This window comes from Panthera leo, chromosome B1 (assembly GCF_018350215.1).
Source record: "Panthera leo isolate Ple1 chromosome B1, P.leo_Ple1_pat1.1, whole genome shotgun sequence".
In the NCBI taxonomy this organism is placed as follows: domain Eukaryota; kingdom Metazoa; phylum Chordata; class Mammalia; order Carnivora; family Felidae; genus Panthera; species Panthera leo.
In genome coordinates, this window is record NC_056682.1 from 51100341 (window position 1) to 51122524 (window position 22184).

The 22184-nt window shown below is 40.7% G+C and overlaps 1 protein-coding gene across 11 annotated transcripts in view; it reads left to right on the top strand.

Moving 5' to 3' along the window:
• MSRA (methionine sulfoxide reductase A) overlaps positions 1-22184 on the top strand; it is a 455502-nt gene that overhangs the window by 232171 nt on the left and 201147 nt on the right. The gene's annotated exons all lie outside the window — the stretch shown is intronic.

The window sequence follows — 22184 nt, forward strand, 5'->3', positions numbered from 1 at the left end:
ATTTTTTTTGTCTTTCTGATGTTTAGAATGACAAAGAACAAAACTCTTTTAAGATACAGTTCATGCAAACAGCTGGTATCTTAGAGTCTTATACAGAAGCCACGGAGGTTGGTAAAGAACTCTATTTGATATGAACACTACCTGCTAAGTTAGTGGTGGCATTGGGAAACATGGTTGTCATGGAAACTTGTTCCTGATTGGGAAAAGATGGTTATGGGGTCTCATCCAGACACAGAAAGAGATGATTTCTTTCCCTGGGCTTTTTTTTTTTTTTCGTCCTGATCATGAAAGGAAAAACAAAAAGAGAGAAACTGTGATAGAAAGAACCCTCTGGCACAGAAGTAGTAGAGCCTTCAGATCCCTGAAAACAGCAGGGAAGGAGAACAAACAAGGTCCTCAGCTAAAGTAATTATGGCAACCAGCTAATTAAAGATTTTTGACTGAGGAAAGGATGGGGGAGACAGAAAGCAGGTTATACCGGCAGGGCTTCCCTGCTGAAGCCTTGGGTCCTCAAAGCCTTATTGAAGGAGTCAGCCCTGGAGGGGTCTGACTTGCAAGGAAGAAAAACTAAGGCTCCACTAAGATGCATAATAATTGCTGAGGTTTCATATGAGAGAAACACTAGTCTGTGCTCCAATATTTGGATTTATTTCAAAATGGCTTACTCTTGTGTTTGTAATTAAGTTTGTAAAATTTTGGTCACAACAAAAAGTCTTTTGTAAACATACTCATTCATTCATTCATTCATTCATTCAAGAAATGAAGCCCAAGGACCTGGACTGTCTGCCAAATTCCTTCTCTCATATAGCAAGTACACTTGAGCCTAAGATACCATTTGGTTTCTTGGGGCAGGTGCTAGAATTAGAGGGGTAGCACTTGGAGTGGGGGTGGGAGGCAATTTTCAAAATCCAAAAGAGGTAGAGCTAGCCATTGTAGCTCTATCACTTCCCCTCCCCCCAGCCCAACACATGACTAATGGCAGAGCTTCCACATCACTGTCTTGGCACACAGATTGGTGACCACAAGCCATGGAACCAGAAACATTGGCTGAAGTTTGTCATGACCACATGCTGGTGGGTAGGCACTGCCTCAGGGGATGAGTGAACAAGCTAGGGTGTGTGTGAGTGTAAAAGCTGGTGTGTATCCAGGTAGGATGCATATTAATGTTGGAATGGTATTTCTTTGAAGCTATTGATGCCCCTGTGATTCTGAAACCCGAGCTTTAGGCACATAGAAAAGCTGTATGACTTCTAGTAACAACCAGGAAAAGAGGTGATCCCATGGTGACACATGAATAGAGTTGACTCTGACCTGTCAGTAGAACATTCATTGATGGCTCACTAATAGGTATGTTACATGCCGGGTGATCTGTGTGATACTTGAGCCTGACATCTATACAAGATACAAGGGACAGCAATTCCTCAAGGCAATAAAGTTGCCCTTTGGGAATAAAGTATAAAATAAGCCTGCAATGCCTCAGAGTGGAGGCAGGAAGTCACTTAGAAGAGAGCTTGACTTCCTGGTCTGTAGGACCTCTAAGTAACCCAATGGAATGCTGTGCCCTATGTAAAAAGGATAAAAAAGAGGGCCTCTGCAGGGAGGCTGTTCAGCCAGGCCAGCCTGGGAAAGGGGAAGTCCAGCGGGCACCCTCCAGGTTGTTCTGTAAGGTTTGGCTGCTGGACAGACTCCCAGAGCCTGACACCTGAGGCTTTTAAGTTTTATCAGTAACTCCTCTTATTCTGATCCACACTCTGTAGAAACTTCTCATCTTTTGTCCTCCTGTGGAGATTATTTACAGAAAGAAAATGCAATGAGACCAGGTTGGTCAGCCAGACAGTCCTAATTCTCATTTCAAATTCAATTAAATGCCATTCTAAGATGTATATCTCAGTTTATTGTGAGTTTAGTCTACACAGGTCATTCTCTCCATATCACATTAACCTTGGGTTAAATTAAATGATAAAAATGAAGTTTTGGCCTTCAAAGCTGAGAGAAGGCAAACCACAGTGATTTTCCAAAGGCTGTGACTGCCTCCTTGCATTTCCTTGGAGATTCCTGTCCCTCCCATGTGTCCCTAATTTCAATTAAACCTGTTTTAAAAGTGACCTTTCTCCTGGAGCAGGTATTTAAACTTCCCTTCCTTGGATTCATCAATTAGCACTGAACCCAGAGCCACAGGCTAAGAAACTTGCATCTCCTATAGCTGTTCCAGGACTGAATTCTGAGCCCTCGGAGAGCTGCCCACCACCAGCTCCTGCACTGGGAACCCCAGTCATAGCTTGGATATGAGGTGGCATTGTTCATGACCGCTGCTCAGCCACTATTTCTTGTGGTGTTTCAGATCTGTTTCTAATAGTGTGCTGAGAAGTAATCTAAGTCCTAGTGGCCACCATTCTAATCCTAAAATGACTTCCAAGGAGTTATTCATTCATTTGGTGTTCCTTAAAAGCTCAGTATATGCCTAGTACTAGAGAACCCATAGAAACCTAGAATGGCATAACCACGAGGAGCCTAGATTTCATGTAGCCTTTCTTGAATGAATTAAATAGTACCTGTCTTCCAGAATTCTTTCTCTGAAGTCAAATGGAGGCTTGATCTTTCACATTTGTTTTAAAGTGTTGTGCTGACCCTGGATTTCTCTTTACACACACATGCACATGTGTGTGTGCATGCGCGCGCGCACACACACACACACACACACACACACACACACACACACACACACCAACTCCCCCAAACATTTGTTATGCAAACCGACTGATTAACTGGCATGCTGTTGCTTTACTACATTGATTTTAGAAGTAATTGAGCTATTCAGATTCCTGAATACCCTGATAGAGAATTATTCTTACATTTCATAATAATGACTACACAGATGAAAATATGAAAAGACATTCTGCAATGGGTAAGCATTCTGGGTTAATTTCAGTGCATTAGCCTAATACACAAATAACCCCATTTCTGGCTAGAAAACCCAGGATGTTCATTCACTGGGTAATATCTTTTCGTATTTTGCTTACAGATGTTCAGAACAATTCCATGTTTATTAGTCTATTCAAAAGCTTTTAGAAATCTGCACAGCCAAGTAGCACCAAAACCAGAAGCATGAAAGGGGCTGCATAACTTTTTCTCAGAAGTGACATTTACACAATCACCACTCAGAAGCTGAGGCCCAGATACTTTCTTTCAGTGGAACACTCCAGTGGATTTTCAGGCATCATGTCCAAATGCAGTCCTGAGCCGGAGCCTAGTCTGGGAGGAACAGAGTGTGGGAGTCCTCATTTTACCTTCCAGTGGTGTTGGTGTTCCGGCAATTTTGCTTCCTGGACTGTTTCCTCTCTTGTAAAATGGAGGCAGTGCTATTTTAGGAAGCCAGTATTGTTGTGGTGAGGTTCTTATTTGAAATTAAAATTATTTCAAATTGGAAATGTTCTAGAAAACTGAGGATAACATATGCTTTCTACCACTCTAGCTCTTGGGCATTAGACATCAAAGTGAAGGGGCGCCAGAGTGGCTCAGTTGATTAAACATCTGACTTCGGCTCAGGTCATGATCTCATGGTTCGTGGGTTTGAGCCACGTGTCAGGCTCTGTGTTGACAGCTCAGAGCCTGGAGCCTGCTTCAGATTCTGTGTCTCCCTCTTTCTCTGCCCCTCCCCGCCTCAAAAATAAGTGAAAACATTAAAAAAAAATCAAAGTGAAGGATCATGAAGCATTGCTTGATAGTGGACTGGGGTCCGCCCACAGAATGTGCACACGACATAACAATGGAAGCCGTTTGCTCCTTTTCCTCTTCTGTGTTCGTTGTAGGTCATAGCCACCCCCTCTCCAAATGCAGATCCTTGTTTCCTTGAGCTGGAGAGCTCTAACAAAGCAATGAATAATTTCCTCATTAATATAAAGTAACTCAGTATACTTTTTTAGTTTGACTTAATTTCTGAAGTGTTTGGGTGGATGTACATGTCTATGTATCTTGCATGAGATTAATGATCCCATTTTTCTTTGAAGTAGTGATGAGTTCTGTTATTAGCAGATTTTACCAAGCAATGTAAAACTCTTTCTAAATTCCTTGCAGACTACATTAAATCTCTTTTTAGTGTGTAGTAAGTCTTATTGTACTCATTTCAATGTCAGTCAAGGTAAATTACTAAGTTATTGGCATATCCCTAAAAATTCAAGAATTCTGGTGTTCAGTTCTTGCTATAAGCGATTTGATCACTTTTTGTTCCTCAGATGTCAGACATAAAATTGACCTTGAACTTGTAACAGGCAGGATGAAGATGCTTGTCTGTCTCAAACCACCTGGCAGAAACCAAGCCCCGAGGTCAGGGGTCCTGTGACTCAGAGTTATAATTCCTGGAACCTAATATAGCCCCTCCATCCAACCCATCCACAGAGCTGTTCAAGACAGATTAGTTCGGTGAATGGACCCACTGCCTGAACGGACAAAGTATAGGTCATGAGAAAACTACCGTTTTTATTTATTTTCTAAGCCTCGATCACTAGAAAAGACAAGTGTGGCTTCTTGACAAGAAGGGCTACCCCTCTGAAATGCTGACATCAGTTCTGAGGCATAGGTCATGGGGGGCATTTCAGGCCTGTAAGAGACCATCTTCTAGTCCTGTGGCTTTCAAAGTGGGTGACCGTAGAACACTTGGGCTCCAGGAAGGTGCTTCAGGGGTTCCACCAATAATGAAGAATTTTCTAACTAAATAACAACGACTTAAGCTGCTCAGAGAACTCATTCACCCTTTTAGTTATATGTTGCAGTCTTGACTAATGTTTTATTGCTTTAAAAAGTTTTTGAGAATTTTTGAAAACATCTGAGACTACTTTGTCAGGTAAGGAAACTGAGGCCAAGAAAAAATGATTGGGGAGATAGATTTGAGAAGGGTTGAAAATTTGTCTTGCCAGGTCACTGTGTTGCTGGAATCCTAAAAGGAAGTTGAAATCTGTGTCCATTATGTTTTTTTTAAGTGAGAATGGGGATCAAGGATTCAGAATGGAGGCAGCTTTTCAGTTTGAAATGTTGAGATTTCAAGATATCAGTATTTTGTCAACTAGATCCTGGTTATCTTTTTAGTTAGGCTGGAATTCTTTTTTTTTTTTTTTCTAAAAACTGAGTACTGGGATTTTCTAGTAGACCATTCTAATGTCTGCTAGATGTGCTAAGTGCTGACTGCTACAGCCAGGAGCAGAGCTGAGGGTGTGACAGTGGAGACTGCAGGAGCCTCTCTTGTTAACCACTGCATTGGTACCTTGTTTCCCCTAGACCTACAAATGAGAAAAGAAATCATTCAACAAGAGGACATTGTGGACTCACTCTCTTTCCAAGCTTCTACAAATTTGGTTTCCAGCATGGGCTGGGACCTGCAGGGTCTGCAGCGTTAGGACACGGAATCTGCAAATTGATTTGTCCACTGAGCGTGGCCTCATGACCTGAATAATCACCTCGCTCATGTCTACTTCCACTTTTCAATCTGTAAGGGAGCTGACACTGTGATAAATAAAATCTACATTCATCCAGCATTACTGACCTCAGAACAGCTCTTTGTCATCAGAGATGCTCTTCATCCCTGGATTCTAAAATAAGAGTGACTATCCTGGGAGCTCTCATGCAGAATCTTGACCAATCACTTGGTCTCTCATGCTGATATGGGATCACCATGCTAAAGGGTTGTCCTAAGTTCCCAATGGGAAATGAAATACACACAGGTACACTTTGCTAGAGACATTTTGAGCTTGACAGAATACTTCAATCCAGCATTAGACATCACAGAAGATAGGTATTTTCTATAGATCAAAGGATTGCTAGCTGCAAACACCAACAGATGAGGCAACACAAGACCTCTGTGCTCACATGGTCAATGAAGTGTTGGTGCCTTTCCTTCATGTTGGATTTATTGGCCAAAGATCCCGGTCGTGTCAGTGTCTATTCTTTGTCATTTAAGGGAAGGGGTAGTGAATACATTTTGATGGTTTATGGATCCTCTGAAGACTACAGCATGTTCCATATATTCTTCGTATGACCTTTATATTTTCATGTTCTCTAGCTTATTTCGCTGTTCAATCCATCTTTCCCCTTGAGCAGCTTAAATCACTGCTGGGAACAGGTGTGGTGGTCAAAGGTCAACAGACCGGCAGACTTTAAGTAGTTAAATGTGTATTTCAGCATATCTGATAGTAAAATTCTCATAGGCTCTTCACATGGAAAGTAAATTAAATGAAAAGGAACAATAATAAAAACATTCTTTACATTCACCCAGCAGTAGAAATAGGTTCTTCTTTCATTGTTTCAGGATTATATTCTCAAAGATTTAGGAGGGAGATTAAGAGGAATTTGCCATAGCAAGCAGTTCTTAAAACATAATTGCAAAAGCAATTGATGAATGTGCCTACACTGATATTTTCAAATCACATAAAATGGAGGCATAATGTAATATGAGAAAATAACCTTATAGGGGGTTGAGCTTCTCTAGGAATTTTATGTGATACTCTGGGTCTTAATCACTTCATAATGATGGACAATTTTTAGAGCCTTCGAATGAGCTTTCTTTTTTTTTTTTCCTAAGTTACATTAAAAATAAATATCTGGGTCAATTACTGCCCCATCTGCCAGTTACAATTTAAACAAGAGGGACCCATATGAAAACACGGTCACCCATCCTGTGAGCTACTGGTCTAGTAGGAACTGAGCAGCTTCAGAAGAGGTCACTGCTGTTTTTCGACGCGGACACCTCTGATTCGCCCAGGCCTCATCGGCATGTGACTCAGCTACAAACCACTGAGTCCCTTCAGCTGTGAACTAGGCTTTGCTTAATAAATCCTGGCCTCTGATGGTAGTATTGCAGTCTATCAGGGAGCACTGAGGGACCAAAGTGATCTCAGCGCCTTTACTCTTTGCAAATGGGAGCTAGTGTGGTTTCTGTGTGGCGGAAGCTTTATCAGGAGGACTGCTTACCCACAGTGGGGCGGAACCCTGTTATGTGTCGCTGTCCCCTTCCTCTTCTTTTCGGTGATTTCCTCTTCCCCTCCTCCTCCCCTTCCCTTTCTTTCTCCTTCTTTCCTCCAGTTACGGATACCTTGCCTTTATACTCCAGTACTATTATTATTACAATAGTCCTAAAAAAAATCACAAGTAGTGACTTACACAGTGCCCATCTTAGGTTTAGAACCGTTTGTAACTTAATATTGTCCACAGGTGTTCTAGTAGCTCATATTAATCACTAAATTTATAAAATCTACAAAACATTTTCCTGGGATGATCTTTGTCATGGGCCTATGAAACAGTTGCATTGTCGCTCCCACTTACAACAATGCCAAGCACTCAGAAACAGTGAGTTGCTCAGTGTGACACCTGATAATTAGAGGTACCCACAGGCTCTTCTGATAGCATTTCTTTTGAAAAGGAAACAGAGGTTGTATTTCAGACGGTCTCCTTCTAAGCTTTTTCTTTATCCATTTCCAATAAATGCTTTGTCACATGTCCTTCTTGAGCATTTTACGATACTTTGAAAGAAATTAAGCTTGTGAAGTTGTTGTAGGAATAAACTAGAATTTTGAAAATGGTTTGTAAAAAGTGTCTGGGACTTTAGGTGAACCTGATCTATAGAAACATAGGTTTCTTTTTCTTTTTTTATTGAAATACAATTAACGAAGTTCTATTAGTTTCAGGTGTACAACATAGGGATCCGACAATTCTATATGTTACTCAGTGTTCACCATGGTAAGTGTAGTCACTATGCAATGTAATTATAATATTATTGGCTATATTCCCTATGCTGTACTTTTCATCTCCATGACTTAATCTGTTTTATAATGGGAAGTCTATACATCTTAATTCCATCCCCCTACCCATTTCTCCTCTGGTAACCACCAGTTTGTTCTCTGTATTTAAGAGTCTTTTTTTTTTTTTTTTTCAAATTTTCTTTTTAAGTTGGATAGATCTTAAAGGTCATCTGTTCCAGTGAGTTTTGAAGCTTCTAATAAGCATTAGAGTATTTTCTCCAGATAAAAAATTTGCACAGGTGTCTAATATTAAAACCATGTCCAAGATACTCTGAATGAAAGATGGGGCTTCCCCCTACAGCATCCTCATTCTTTAGACCAAGGAGGTGCATCTCTGGAACTAAGTCTAGAAGCAGTTGAGGATCAGGGACAACTTCACTCTGGGCTGAAACACATGGAGGAGGAGGAGACCTCCCTCACCTCGTTAAATCCTCAGGCCTGCTTTAAGCCTGCACACTGGAAGTTATGAAAATCCCCAGGATTTTGAGGGAGTCCATCCAGAGAAAAGTGCTGGAAGGCATGAGAAGGGGGCCTTTCCATTCTCCAGAGTCTCAGAGCTATATCTAGGCACCTAGCTGTATCTAGGTTCCGAAAGCATAGATGTTTTTACATGAGTTTCAGGTCGCAAAGCAGAAGGGCCCAGAGCATCCAGTTTCTTCCAATCCACTTGTGTTCCTTTCGTCTTCAGTTTCAGTTCTGGCTCCTTGAACATGTTTATTTGAAAGCGCTCCCTCCCCTCCTTAGTTCTGAAGATGAGGAACTGTTAGCTACCGTAACACCCATGCCCCTGTCAGCAGACCTGCTTTGCTCCTGAAGGGTGGGTTGACAAAAAGTCATAGGTGCCTGAACTTGCGTATCTTTGTACACAAGAAAAAAAAAAATCTGTCACCTTGTTTAAGGCTTGTTAGGTTGTGTTTGATAGTTTGAAAATGCTCCAGGGAAAACCATCTGTCTACTTTTGAGACTCAGGTTGTAAAATGGCTAAGCCACATACTGGGGGTGGGGGTGGGGTGGCATCAGGAAGAAGCCATCTTTTTTTGGATCTTCAACAACATTTTTAAATTAATACATTTTTTAGGGCAGTTTTAACCTCACAACAAAATTAAGAGTAAGGTACAGAGATTTCCCATATATCCCCTGTCCCCCCTTCCCAATATGCTTCCCCCCCCCCACCACATAGACTCCCCTACTATCAACATCCCCCTTTAGAGTGGTACATTTGTTACAACTGATGGACCTGCTTTGACACACAATTATCACCCAAAGCTCACAGTTTACATTAGCGTTCACTCTTGGTGTGCATTCTACAGGTTTGGGCAAATGTATAATGACAGGTATCCACCATTATACTATCATACAGAGTAGTTGCACTGCCCTAAAACTCCTGTGCTCTGCCTATTCAACTCTTCCTCCCACTCCCACCCCAGCAACCACTGATCTTTTTACTGTCTCTATAGTTTTGCCTTTTCCAGAATGTCCCATAATTGGGATAACACAGTAGATAGCCTTTTCAGATTGGCTTCTTTCACTTAATGATACACATTTAAGTTTTTTCCCGTCTTTCCATGGCTTGACAGCTCATTTCTTTTTGGTGCTGAATAATATTCTGTTCTCTGGATGCACCACATTTATAAAGCCATTCATCTCTTGAAGGGCATTGTGGTTGCTTCCAGGTTTGGCAATGATGCATAAAGCTGCTATAAACTTAGGAAGCTGGTTTTTAAACCACACGGCACAGGGATTAACTCTGGGGTGAGGGCATCCTGGAAGGCTGGACTGAAGGGACACTCTGCTAGAGAGGATTGCTATTAGATAACTTTAGGCACTTGGGGGCTTTATCCACCAGAAACACACCCTTTGTTAAATTCTCTACTTGAGTGTGTGTGTGTGTGTGTGTGTGTGTGTGTGTGTGTGTGTACCACACAGGTAGCAAGAATTTGGACTTGGTGCCTGTGTCTGGGTGGCTGGTGGTTACAAGATCTCAGAGGAAGTAGCTTTTCTCTCTCCTCAGAGTACCCAAATTCAGATAGTCCTGTTTTCATGCTGCACTTTTGATGGGCCCAGTGTCTTTCTCTGTTCACCTGTACATTGAGGATGTTGTTCCATGAAGTCCCACCTCTATGGGGGTGGTTCCTATTAGAGTCTTCATCTGGGGGAGGTCCCTAGGCCTCACCTCCTGCCCTCCTTCCCCCACCCCAGGTAGCTACCAAAGTAGGTTCAGAAGAAACTCCCAAGTGCTTTTGAGCTTGTGCCCCTTCTGGGATTCTTATTTCACCTTGTTTTTAGCTCCTACATGCTTCTTTCTTTCATAGCAGCTTTGTGAAGAGTTTTTAGTATTTTATTGTTAAATGTAACATTTTTTTCATATATGTTTTAAATATGGATTTTACCCAAAGTTTTAGTTTTACCAAATAGGGAGGTTGCATAAGATGTTCATCTGCTGTATTCTTGGCCAGGGCATTCTGAGGACTGGTTAGTGGTCAGAGACAAATGGGGGTTGTTGGAAGTGGGAACACCATTGCTTGTTGGTGTGGCTAGGCACCTGTCTGAACAGAATGTTCAGGAAGGAATGACCTGGAAGGGTCCTTGGGCAGCCTGGAGGTAAAGAGGAAGATGATAGGCCTTTTCCAGCTATAAGCAGAAACAGTGTCCTTAAATATGGAATACCTTACATCGGTGGAATTGAGCTTAGGGGTGTTGGGCATCTGGCCCACTTAGAGAGTGCATCAGGCAACTGAGGTCCTCCATCAGCCCATGTATTCTATTCAGTATGTGTCCAAGAGCCTTTTTCATTTATTTTAAATTGTTGTATCCCTATGACCTTCCATTTGAGTATAGTCAAAGGAACCTATAAAAATGGTCGGAACAAGGTTCATAATCATTCAGATGGTAAAGTACATACTTCATGGTGAAACCAGGTCCTTAGGGACTCATGTCATTCTCAAGTCTGTAGTAATGTTTCTCTCTCTTCCCTGCTGTCACGGGATACATAAGTCATGTTCCCTTTTCTTTCCCTTCCTATATGTATCGAGTCTCCACTAGCTGAACAGCATTCTTCTGGGCATCTGAGAAAGTTAATGAAGAGTATATTGAATATTCTTCTCTAGGAATATATACTGTGGTAGGGGACATAGGACTCAAGGTAAGTGATCTGGGCATATGCTGAGGAGAGAAGCCAGGTGTGGTGTTTTCCATTTTCCTGGATCTTATCTTCCACATCCCTGACTTTGTCTTTGCAGATTGTGACAGCTGCTCTCCCGGGCTTTTCCCTTTAGATTTGTAGCTTTGGTCTGCTCATCAGTGTTCTGGGCATTGGTTCCTTTAGGTTCTGCCTGCCTCACCCCAGAGGCCCTCATGACAGGTGGTTGCTAGTCATCCTGCTGTGATGTATGCCCTCAGAAAACCTCGACACAGAAACTCCAGAAAAGGGGCCTGGCCCTGTTGCCCTGAGATTCGATAACCTACAGACATTCCATAAAAGAAAATACAACCTAGTTATTTAGGTCGGTTTCCAAATGTGGATTGGAAGCAAACACCGCCGAGACGAAACAGACACAACAACTATAAGATCTGTCAGAACGAATGGTGAGTAGATAGGAGAAATCAGCGGCTGTGTGTAGGTGAGCCGCTGATGAATGAGGCTCACCCTGTAATTTAGACCAGTTACAGCAGAATGAAAGCGCCACTTCTAGATGAGGAGTCACACACGACAAGCAAGTGAAAGCGATTTAACACCACCATGCCTGGCTAGTTGTATGGGGCACAGAGTTCAGTTTAGTGATGCAAGTGCAGCAAAATAGCCACAGGTAGCCCAGGGTATCAGTGGAACAGAGAAGGAGCAAAGTTTCCACAGGTGTGTGTGTGTGTGTGTGTGTGTGTGTGTGTGAAGGAGAGAAAGAATGAATGTGTGTGTGTGTGTGTGAGAGAGAGAGAGAGAGAGAGAGAGAATATGAATGTGTGTGTGAGAGACAGAGGAGAGAATGAATGTGTGTGTGTGTGTGTGTGTGTGTGTGAGACAGGAGAGAATATGTGTGTGTGTGTGTGTGTGTGTGTGTGTGAATGATAGAATGAATGTGTGTGTGTGTGTATGTGTGAGAGAGAATGAATGTGTGTGCGTATGAGAGACAGGAGAGAATGAATGTGTGTGTATGTGCGTGTGTGTGTGTGAAGGATATAGAGAGAATGAATGTGTATGTGTGTGTGTGTGAAAGAGAGAGAATGAATGTGTATGTGTGTGTGTGAGAGAGAGAGGATGAATGTGTGTGTGTGAAAGAGAGAATGAATGTGTGTGTGTATGAGAGAGAGAGAGAATGAATGTGTATGTGTGTGTGAGAGAGGGGAGAGAATGTGTGTGTGTGTGTAAGTGAGAGAGAGAGAGAATATGAATGTGTGTGTGAGAGGCAGAGGAGAGAATGAATGTGTGTGTGTGTGTGTGTGTGTGTGTGTGTGTGTGTGTGTGAAAGAAAGAGATTGAGTGTGTGTGTTGTGTGTGTGTGTGTGTATGTGAGAGAGAGAGAGAGAGAGAGAAAATGCGTCACAACAGCACATGAGCAGGGCAGCCCATACTGTCAGGAAGCACAGATGGACTGGTCACATGGCCTGGAGGTAGGGCAGCAGATGGATGATTGATTGTGTAAAGTGGACACCCACAGACTACAGCGCCTGCTAGGAAATCCAAGGACGGATCAGGTTGACCCAGTAACAACAACATACCTGGGCAGAGATAGAACCAGGGTGCCCATGATCTGAGAGGGAAGTGTACAGTAATTTACACTGATGGGGAGAGAAACAAATGAAATTCATTAAGGGAATAAAGGAAGTCCTAACATCTGTATATGAGTGTTTTAAAATGATTTTTTGTCTCTTCATAAGAGGACTCATTGTCTTTCATTCATCTTTAGAAGACTTCACATTATGATATCGCTTCTGAGTACTGTAGTCATATGACATTCAGTTCTGGAGGAGGAACTAACATTTAGGTATTTCACATATATATTTGAAATAAATTTCCTTGGTGCTGAATTTTACTCTAAAAATAAAGTGCAAAATAAAGCTTTCTTGAAAATAATTACAGAATATGGTTTGGTTTTTAAAATACACTATAAAATGCAAGATGAAGCCTTCATTGAAAACCAAATAGTATTAAACTAAAACAAAAATCATTGTGTCTGTCATATTTGAGTCATTTTAATAGTGTACCACAAAACCTGTAGTCTGTGCTGATAGTACTGATAACATCTCTCTTAATTTGATGAAAAAAAAGTGAATTGGCATGTTTTTAAGTGGCCTCACACTCAATAATACATTTGGTATATACATACATTCATGTTAGGAGTTCTCTTTTGAAAAGTTTTCTAAAATTTAGTACCTATTCTGTGAAAGTAACTGTGTGAAGTGTCAGATACAGTGGTAGGCAGGGCAGATTTCTTTTCATTTTCATGAAGGCTTGCATCCATTAGGTTTTTTGTGTTTTTTTTTTTTTCTCTTTAGGCTTAGAGAAACATGAGCAGGAAGTACAAAGAGCTCTTGTGTCATTATCCATGACCCCAATCCCACACATAGAGTTTTGCCTTTTATTAACACCTTGCGTTGTGTGATACATTTGTTATACTTGATGAGTTAATATTGATACATTATTTTCTGCTGAATCCATAAATTTACATTAAGGTTCATTCTTTGTGTTGTACCTTCTATGGGTTTGGACAAATGTATACTGACGTGTAGCCACCATTATGGTATCATACAGAAGAATTTCACTTAAAAATTCCCTATGCTCCACCTCTTTATCCCTTCCTTTCTGCCTCTGAATCCCAGGCAACCACTGACTTCTTACTGTCGGTATTTTTACCTTTTCCAGAATATACTTGGGAGTATATGCTACACAGCCTTTTCAGACTGGTGTTTCACTTAGCGATATGCATTTAAGGTTATTCCATGCCTTTTTGTGGCTTGATAGCTGATCTCTGTTTATCACTGAATAATATTCAATTGTATGCATGTATAACAGTTTATCTATTCCTCTGTGGAAAGGCATTCCAGATTTTTGCAATTATGGGGAAAGCTTTTATAATCATTTGCATGCAGGTTTTTGCATGCACGTGAGCTTTCAACTCATTTGGGTAAGAGCCTAGGAGCGTGATTGCTGGATCGAACGGTAAGATGATGTTAGCTTTGTAAGAAACTTCCAAAGTTCTTCCCAAGTGGCTGTGCCATCTCTCTTTCCCACCAGCGATGAATGAGAGCCTCCGTTGTTCCACATGTTCACCAGAATTTGGTGTTGTCAGTGTGTGGGGTTTCTGTCATTCTAATATATGTGTAGTGGTATCTCATTGTTTTAATTTTCAATTTCCTGATGATATATAATGCTGAGCATCTTCTCATTTGCGTTCTCAATTTGCATATCTTCGGTGAAGTGTCTACATATATCTTTTGTCCATTTTTGTATTTGGGTTTTTTGTTTTCTTACTAAGTTTTAAGAGTTGTATCCATTTTCGGATATATGACTTGAAAACATGTCCTACTCTGTGTCTAGTCTTTTCATTCTCTAACAGTTTGTTTTACAGATCATCCATTAAGTTTCCAGTGCTTGGGTCAGGCACTGGTAGACTAGAGCTGGTTTTGGTGTGGAGTGGGGGTGGCGTGAGAGTTGGGACTTCAGATCAGGCTCTGTTATTCCAGGCTATTCTTCCAGAAAAGCACTTTGGGCTGTACCATACCTGAATCCTGGTACTCTTATCTTTCCTTTTCACTTGGGTCTATTGACCTTGACACTGGGTTGTATTGAAGTTTCCATCTCTCATGTTTTGCTCTCTCAGACATGTTGTCCTTCTGCTGATTATAGTAGCTGACCCTGGCTATGCTCCCTGATGTCACGCTCATTCTGTTACCTGACTGTGACTGCCCACCTACCCTTGGCTGGTGCTAATAGTTTTGTCTGCTGATGGTTTTGGCTTTGTTGATACAGCTCATCATGTCCTACACTGATACCTAGTGTCTAGAGCAGTTATCATAGTTTCAGTGGTTGATTATGAAACCACTTTTCAGCAGGGTATTTATTGTTTTACATGCTAAACCCAAACCTTTTATCACTCTCACTCCCAAATTAACTTCTCTTTCTGACATTCCCATTTTTCCCCTGTCAATGGCCTCACTTTTCTAGCAGTCACTCAAACTGTAAACATCACAGGGTTATCTTTGATTTATGCTTTGCCTTTATCACATGTAGACAATCAGTGGTCTTGTTCTCCAGCCTGAGTCCTTTAATGCCTACTATTTACTACATCAAAGGACCTGGCTTCTACTGCAATAAAGAAAAAAAAAGGTTACATTGTCCCAGAAAGATATTTCTGTCCAGACATTCTGTTAATGCTGTATACATTTTTATGAAAACACTGTGTATCTTCTTTTCTGTGACAGCCTCCAAGAGCCTTTTTTGAAAACTTTTTTAAAGTTTATTTATTTATTTTGAGAGAGAAAGAGAGGGAGGAGGGGCAGAGAGAGAAGGAGAGGGAGAATCCCAAACAGGCTTCACACTGTCAGCACAGAGCCTGATGTAGGGCTTGAACTTTTGAGTTGCGAGACCATGGCCTGAGCTGAAATCAGGAGTCAGATGCTCAGCCAACGGAGCCACACAGGCACCCCTCCAAGAACCTGCTACATTCTGGAAGGATTCTTTGGCTTTTTTTTAAACCCTAAGATGTTTCCAAGTCTTATCTTCTCTTTTTTTATTCCAGCTCCCACCAGTGTGGAAGTCGCTCCGGTTTTATGACTGGCCCATTGAAGGGAGCCTGTCCAGTGGCAGGAATAGAGATGGATGGAGCTGAGTAGGAGAATAAGACAGAGAGGACCAGATACATTTTCAACCCATCTTATAGTGATGAGTTTGCATGACTTTACAGCATGATTTTGTTACTCTATTTGAAGTGACTATCCAGTGCTTTTAGAAATCAAATATAGATAGAAAACACATTATAAAACTAAGCTTTAATAGTTTTAAAGCCTTTGTCATTTGCTTATTCATACTGTCGTTGCCTCCTTTTTGTTCAGACAAATGATGATTTGACTTTATGTATTTTTTTTACTTTAAAAAATATTTCCTTACAAACTTCAGGTCTCTGTGTCTACTTTTCATGAAAGTCTTTTTTTCCTTTAATGGGCTAATGTTTATTACAACTTTGTACTAAAGGATGACTTCACAGTTTTGACTAAAGAGCTACCTTTCTAAAAGCCAATCTTTTAGAAATTCACCCTTAAACTTTCCCTGTGTCATTAAGTCACAGCTAAAATGATCTTCTCATTTCCACTAACTTATGAGAACTATAGCTATTAGCATGTAGTATTTTCACATCATGTAATGTTAGGACATTTGGTGTCCTTAAGTGTCCAAAACAATCTTATCACTGAATATAGCTATTATAAATTATATGCACCTAGTTTAAAATAATTACAAGATATATTTGGTTCCAAGTTTGTTTTAGTTTTTTTCAGAAACTCAACATTGAATGTTTTCAAATTTTTTGATTCTGCAACTTTTCCAGATATATTTCAACTTGTTTGTTGGAACTGTGGTTGTTTGGGCTAATGCTAGAATTGCCAGGCGAAACTGCTCCCGGTTGGGACCAGGTGGGTGCAGCAGGATGATGGCTGTTGGGCTGGGCCTAAGCTGCTTGGATAAGCAGGAGTGAACAGGTAGGCATGACTAAGGGCATGGCTGGAGTGTCCAAGGTGAAGAAGGGGTACCTTCTGGAGTACATGGTTATTAAGTTGACTAATTGTGAGGAACCTTTTACCTTGATGAATGGACCGAAGATATAGTCCTATATGTCAGGTCCAAGGAAGTAACCTGGGAATAAAGTGCACAGCCAATGAGGAGGGTCCTAGGAAGTCAGTGGAATAGATAGATAGGCTAGTATGTGGAGGAGGTTGAATGAGAGACCAGTGGGGGATATGGGGGCCAGGTCACCCCATAGGGGGAAAAAAAGCTTTAAACTCACTTCTGACAAAGTGCTGCCACAGGAGCTGGAGTAAGGTTGAGGGTTTGGTGGAGTCATAGGTGGCCACTCGGATTAATCCTGACAAACTGAGGTTTTTGACTTTGATTCAAGGAAGCAAGAACCTTGAGGGTTATTACTCACTTTTCACCTGTGGCTGATTTGATGCTTTGTCTGACTATCCTGGTGGCGTTTACCCAATTAAGTCCTGGATGTAGGAGAAGCCAATCCGTATTCCAGAAATCAGACCAGATGCTAAGGTACCAAGTGGCCGGCTGGAGGAAAGCCTGCTCAAACACCAAGGGCCGGGGGAGCCGAGGGTGAGGGGGCGGGGAGAGAAGAGAGGAACAAAGGAAATAGGCTGGTCTGGAGCAGCCGCATGGAATCAAGGTTGACTTTTGGTTCCTGGAAGAGGTACATGCTGCACACAAGACGCCAACCAATGGGTGTTTCGGGCAAGACAGATATGTCACTGGGGCTTCCGGGCAGCGGGCAGCTTGGGGCACTCCCTCTATGTTGGGTCTTTAGGCTGACTGAAAGCGCCTGAGGTTGTCACAGACTGTGATGACTGCTGGAACAAGTGACCCATGCCTCAACCAAATTAACAGAGCTGGAGGGGACTTTGGAATCATTTTTTTTCACTCAGTGGGAAATAGAAACTCAATAAAGTTAATGACTTACCATTGTCAGACAGCTAGACTATAGCAGAGACTAGAGCAGGACCCTGGTCTTTTAAAAAATATATTAATTTTTTAGAAACCGCTCTCTTGAGATGTAATTGACATATAGTAGAATACACATATTTGAAGTATATAATTTGACATGTTTTAACATATGAATACACACTGTAAAACTATCACTGCAATCAAAACATTGAACCTATCCATCACCCCCAAGGTTTTCTCACGTACCTTTATAATCTCTTATCCTGCCTCCCTCATCTGCCTCACCCCCTGCCACCCCTACCACTGGTTCCCCACCCCCCATGCCTAGGCAACGTCTGATCTGCTTTCTGTCACTATAGATAAGTTTGCGTTTTGTAGAATCTTATACGGTATCATACAATATGTGCTCTCTTATCTCTGGCTTCTTTCATTCAACGTAGTTGTTTTGAGGCATCCATGTTCTTGGATGACTTTTTATTGCTGAATCATACTCCATTGTGTAGATACATTATTCATTTACCCGTTGGTGAACATTTGGATTATTTTCGTTCTTGCCAATTACAAATAACACCACCACAAACATTCATGTACAAGTCTTTGTGTGGATATATATCTTCATTTATTTTAGAAAGACACCTAGAAATGGAATGACTAAGTCACATGGTAGGTACATGTTTAACTTTTTCAGAAACTTCCAAGCTGTATTCCAGTGGGAGTTCCAGTTCCTCTACATCTTCACCAACACTTGGTATGGTCAATCTTTTTAGTTTTAGCCATTCTAATAGATGTAGAAGATACCCCTTTGGTGATTTTCACTTGTATTTATTTAATGAATAAATGATATCAAGTATTTTTTATGTGCTTACTTGCCATCTATGTACCTTCTTTCATAAAAATGTCTGTTCAACTCTTTTGTACATTTCTATGGGATTTTCTTATTTTAGAGTTTTGAGAGTTCTATATGTATTAAGATTACAAGTCCTTTAGCAGTGACATACTTTGCAAGTAAGTTTTCCAAGTCTGTGGCTTGTCTTTGCGTTCTTTTAACAGTATCTTTTGAAGAGTAGAAATTTAAATTTTGATGAAGTTCAGCCCATCAATTTATTCTTTTAGATCATCCTTCTAGATATAGTATCATGTCTAAGAGATCTTTGCCTAACCCACATTCACAAAGATTTTCTCCAGTTTTTTTTTTCTAGAGGTTGTATAGTTTACCATATGCATTTGTACGTGGGCCTGTGACCCATTTTGAATTAATTTTTGTTTATGGTGCAAGAACCCCATACTCTTATGACATATGTGCAATATAGTAAAAGGCACGTGGAGTCTTTATTCACACACGATGACAGGAATCTTCTACCAGCACTGTCATATGTAAATGCAGAGGTCAACCATATATTAAATATATACATCACTCAAAAAACCCACTGCAATACATTGCCCAGTTTTCATAATACATTTAATGAAAGAATAATAAGGTCATTAAAGGCAATCAGTGTTCTGTTATATTCTTGATTATAGTTTGTTCTATTTCTTGATATGAACATAGTTGTAGTAAGAAGTGTGCCTCTTCCCTTTTAATGGGGACCAACATAGTTCTGGATTGAAGTTTAAAACCTTGTCAACAACTATGATTGCACGTTGTTTACCTCCACCTCCTCCTGTTGTGGTAATTATGGCACTTTAGAATTCCTGGAGAGGATGCGGTGCTTAATCAATCATGTAATTATGTCCCAAGCAATGTGGGGCATTCTCTTTGCCATTCATAGGAACAGCCAAAAGAGAAGTTTGTTTTGGTTCTTATTGTGAAGACCCAGCAGGAGGGGAGCCGCCAGTGGCTCATGAGAACAGCTCATGGACAGAGAAGGAGTTGATTTGGAGAGAATGAATAGGGCCATGTAGGGATATCTGGGGTTTTATCCGTGCTTGTCTTTGTAATTATGAAAGGAGGAAGAGGAGTTCTTAGCACCATCTTCTTGACCATAACATACAGTGTATGACTCAAGTCCCATGACACAGGTAATTGGTATTGGAGCTAGTCATTTCATCCCTGGGGATTCTTTATAGTCTCTAGTATTCAGTCTTCCACTGCTCTCTGGCCATCGGGGTGTGCTTGCTTTCTGAAAGGCAATAGAGATGTACAGAAAGGGGGAGTAGGATAGGTGTCAGAAGATGGAAATGCTTGTGTTCTGACCTTACACCTATGCAAGACCACGAGTAAGTCCTTTAGCCTCTCCCAACACCAATTTATTTATCTGCTAAATGAGAATATCTTTTTAGTGCATGCATGGGCATGCTAGGAGAATGTGTTCTATACATGTACAGTGTTACTGTTAATGGGTCGGGGCCATGCATCCTTTCATATGGACAAAAATGCTTGCATGTATTCTTTAGGAAGGCATCATGAAAATGTCCTTACCTCCTCTGGGGATCTTTCCTAACCTCACCTCCAGAACTCGAGGCCAGGTTAGGTCTGTCTCCTTCTCATTACCTATTATATATCTTCCTCTACATCTCAAAGATTATCTTCCTCCTTATGTGGAGCAGGAGTTCCTTCAGAGCCAGGACATTAAATTTATCTTTATAATCTGAGTGCCATTTAATAAAGGTTTGATGAATAAACAACTAAGTGAGTAAATGTAGAGATGAGAAAGGCATTCCTTGTATTAAAGGAATTCATAGGAGAGATGGGAGAGATGGATGTGTATATGAATACCTGTATCACACTGTTCCAACTACAACAAGCCATTCATTTATTCATTGTTAAACAGAATGGGAACACTCCATTTCTTATCTAACAAAATAGCTTTTATTGGCACTCAAGACATTTGGGTGGAAAGTATGCTGCTGAAAAATGATTTCTAAAGAGAGTAGAAGAGATGAGGAGAGACATTATTCCATTATTCCAGGCATTACTCTGAAGTCTTTGATTTGTGTGGCACCTCCCCATCTACTCCCTAGATTAGATTAGGTGCCCCCCACCATTGTGCATTCTCATAGCACCGTCCTTCTCTTTTCTGACAAATTATTTGTTTAATATCTACCTTAGTAACTGCCTTGTTCACCACTCTGTCCTTATCATCTAGAACAGTGCCTGACATATAACTAAGGTCTCTGTAAATTGATGTTGAATAAGATTAGTAGACATGCAGACACGTTCTGACCATAAAGTATTTTAAACAAATGACATTTCTTCAAACCTGTTAAGGCCTTGAGTTCTTTTACATCATCATGGGATTTTAATATGACTGTGACCCAGTATTCCTTTTGAGCAAGACTACTGGCTGATTTTCTCAGTAGACCACACTAAGCCATTAAATGGATCTCCATATACCTAGTTGAGCTAACCTATGGAAGAGAATTATTTCATGTTATCCTCCTGAAATTTAGGTACAATTTAACTTCTTGCTGTTGTCACACAACTTTATAGTAGTAACCTTTTCCCACCTCTTGGGACCCTTATTTTTAGTTTTTCTGGAAAAGATGCAGATTTGAACACAATTGCTACAAATAGATAAGGCATACCCCACAAACCCTTTTGCAGGTGCTCCCTGTGTTTCCTCACACAGCCATTTGTCTCCAGGTTTGAATGCTTCTCTTGCGCCTTTATTGGCAGTCGAAAATAGAGTTCTAGCCAATGTAGATGCATTGTTACCACAAAATGCAATTTGCTGCCACACGTTGTGTTCAGATAATGGGGAAGAGTAGAATTCATCCAAACAATTGTGCTCAAACAATTGTGCTCAAAGAAATGATACCACAGAGTGAGCCATTCTCAGTTTTTCTGAATCATTTAAATGGTTTCATTGTAAGATATCCCTTTGTCAACTATTTTTCAGTGGGAAAATAAAGGCTTAAAGGAATTTCTTTTCTTAAAGAAACAGAACTTACAGCAGAATCAGAAATATGTCATGACATATACCCATTTATGAAAAAAAAAAGTTACCAACGATTACAGGATCACTTTTGTGAGGGTAGGACTGCATTGTTAATTCTTTGAGTTCTCTGGATGCATCAGGCATAGGCTTGTGTGGAAAACAGGGGACTGTTACCTAGGGGGAACCAGGAGGCACAGTGACCATAGCATGGGGTTTACAGGTGGAGAACTTGGCTGTCAGCCTTGTGGCTCCCACTTGTTCTCTCTGTGATCATGGAAAAATGAGCCTCTTGGTCACCATCATGAGTTTGTTATGAGTGTCAAAGAAAACAATGCAGATGTACATAGTATTGTTTGGAGAATGAAGGAGGAAATTTTTTTCATTGCTATAAAAGTGATATATTCTTCTGTGAAATGAAAAACTCATTAAACTTTCACATTGGAGGCTTGGTCTTTCCTTAATGCAATACTATTAGAAAAATTAGTTTTGTTATGTATCTATCTCTGGGCATTTCACTATACCAGATTCTGTTCTAACTAGTAAACTAAAGGTCTGTCTATCACTAGCTATTTTTGTTTCAGGGTAATGCACCCAGCTGCAAGATTCCATATAAAAGGCAACCTGATATCCTTTGGGAGGCCGCATTTCTATTTGTTTTCCACAGAAATGATGAGTGTGGCTTTTTTGGAAGAAAATCCATAGAAAAAATAATGTATGATCTATTAGTTGCCTTATTCATGTAATAGAAATTTTGAATCCAGGTTTAATTATAAAAAGTAATAAAGAGAATTTTGCAAAGTGGCAGCTGCCGAAAGTCATATGTAAGATTTTCACATGGACTGCTAGCAGGGTCACTGCTAGCAT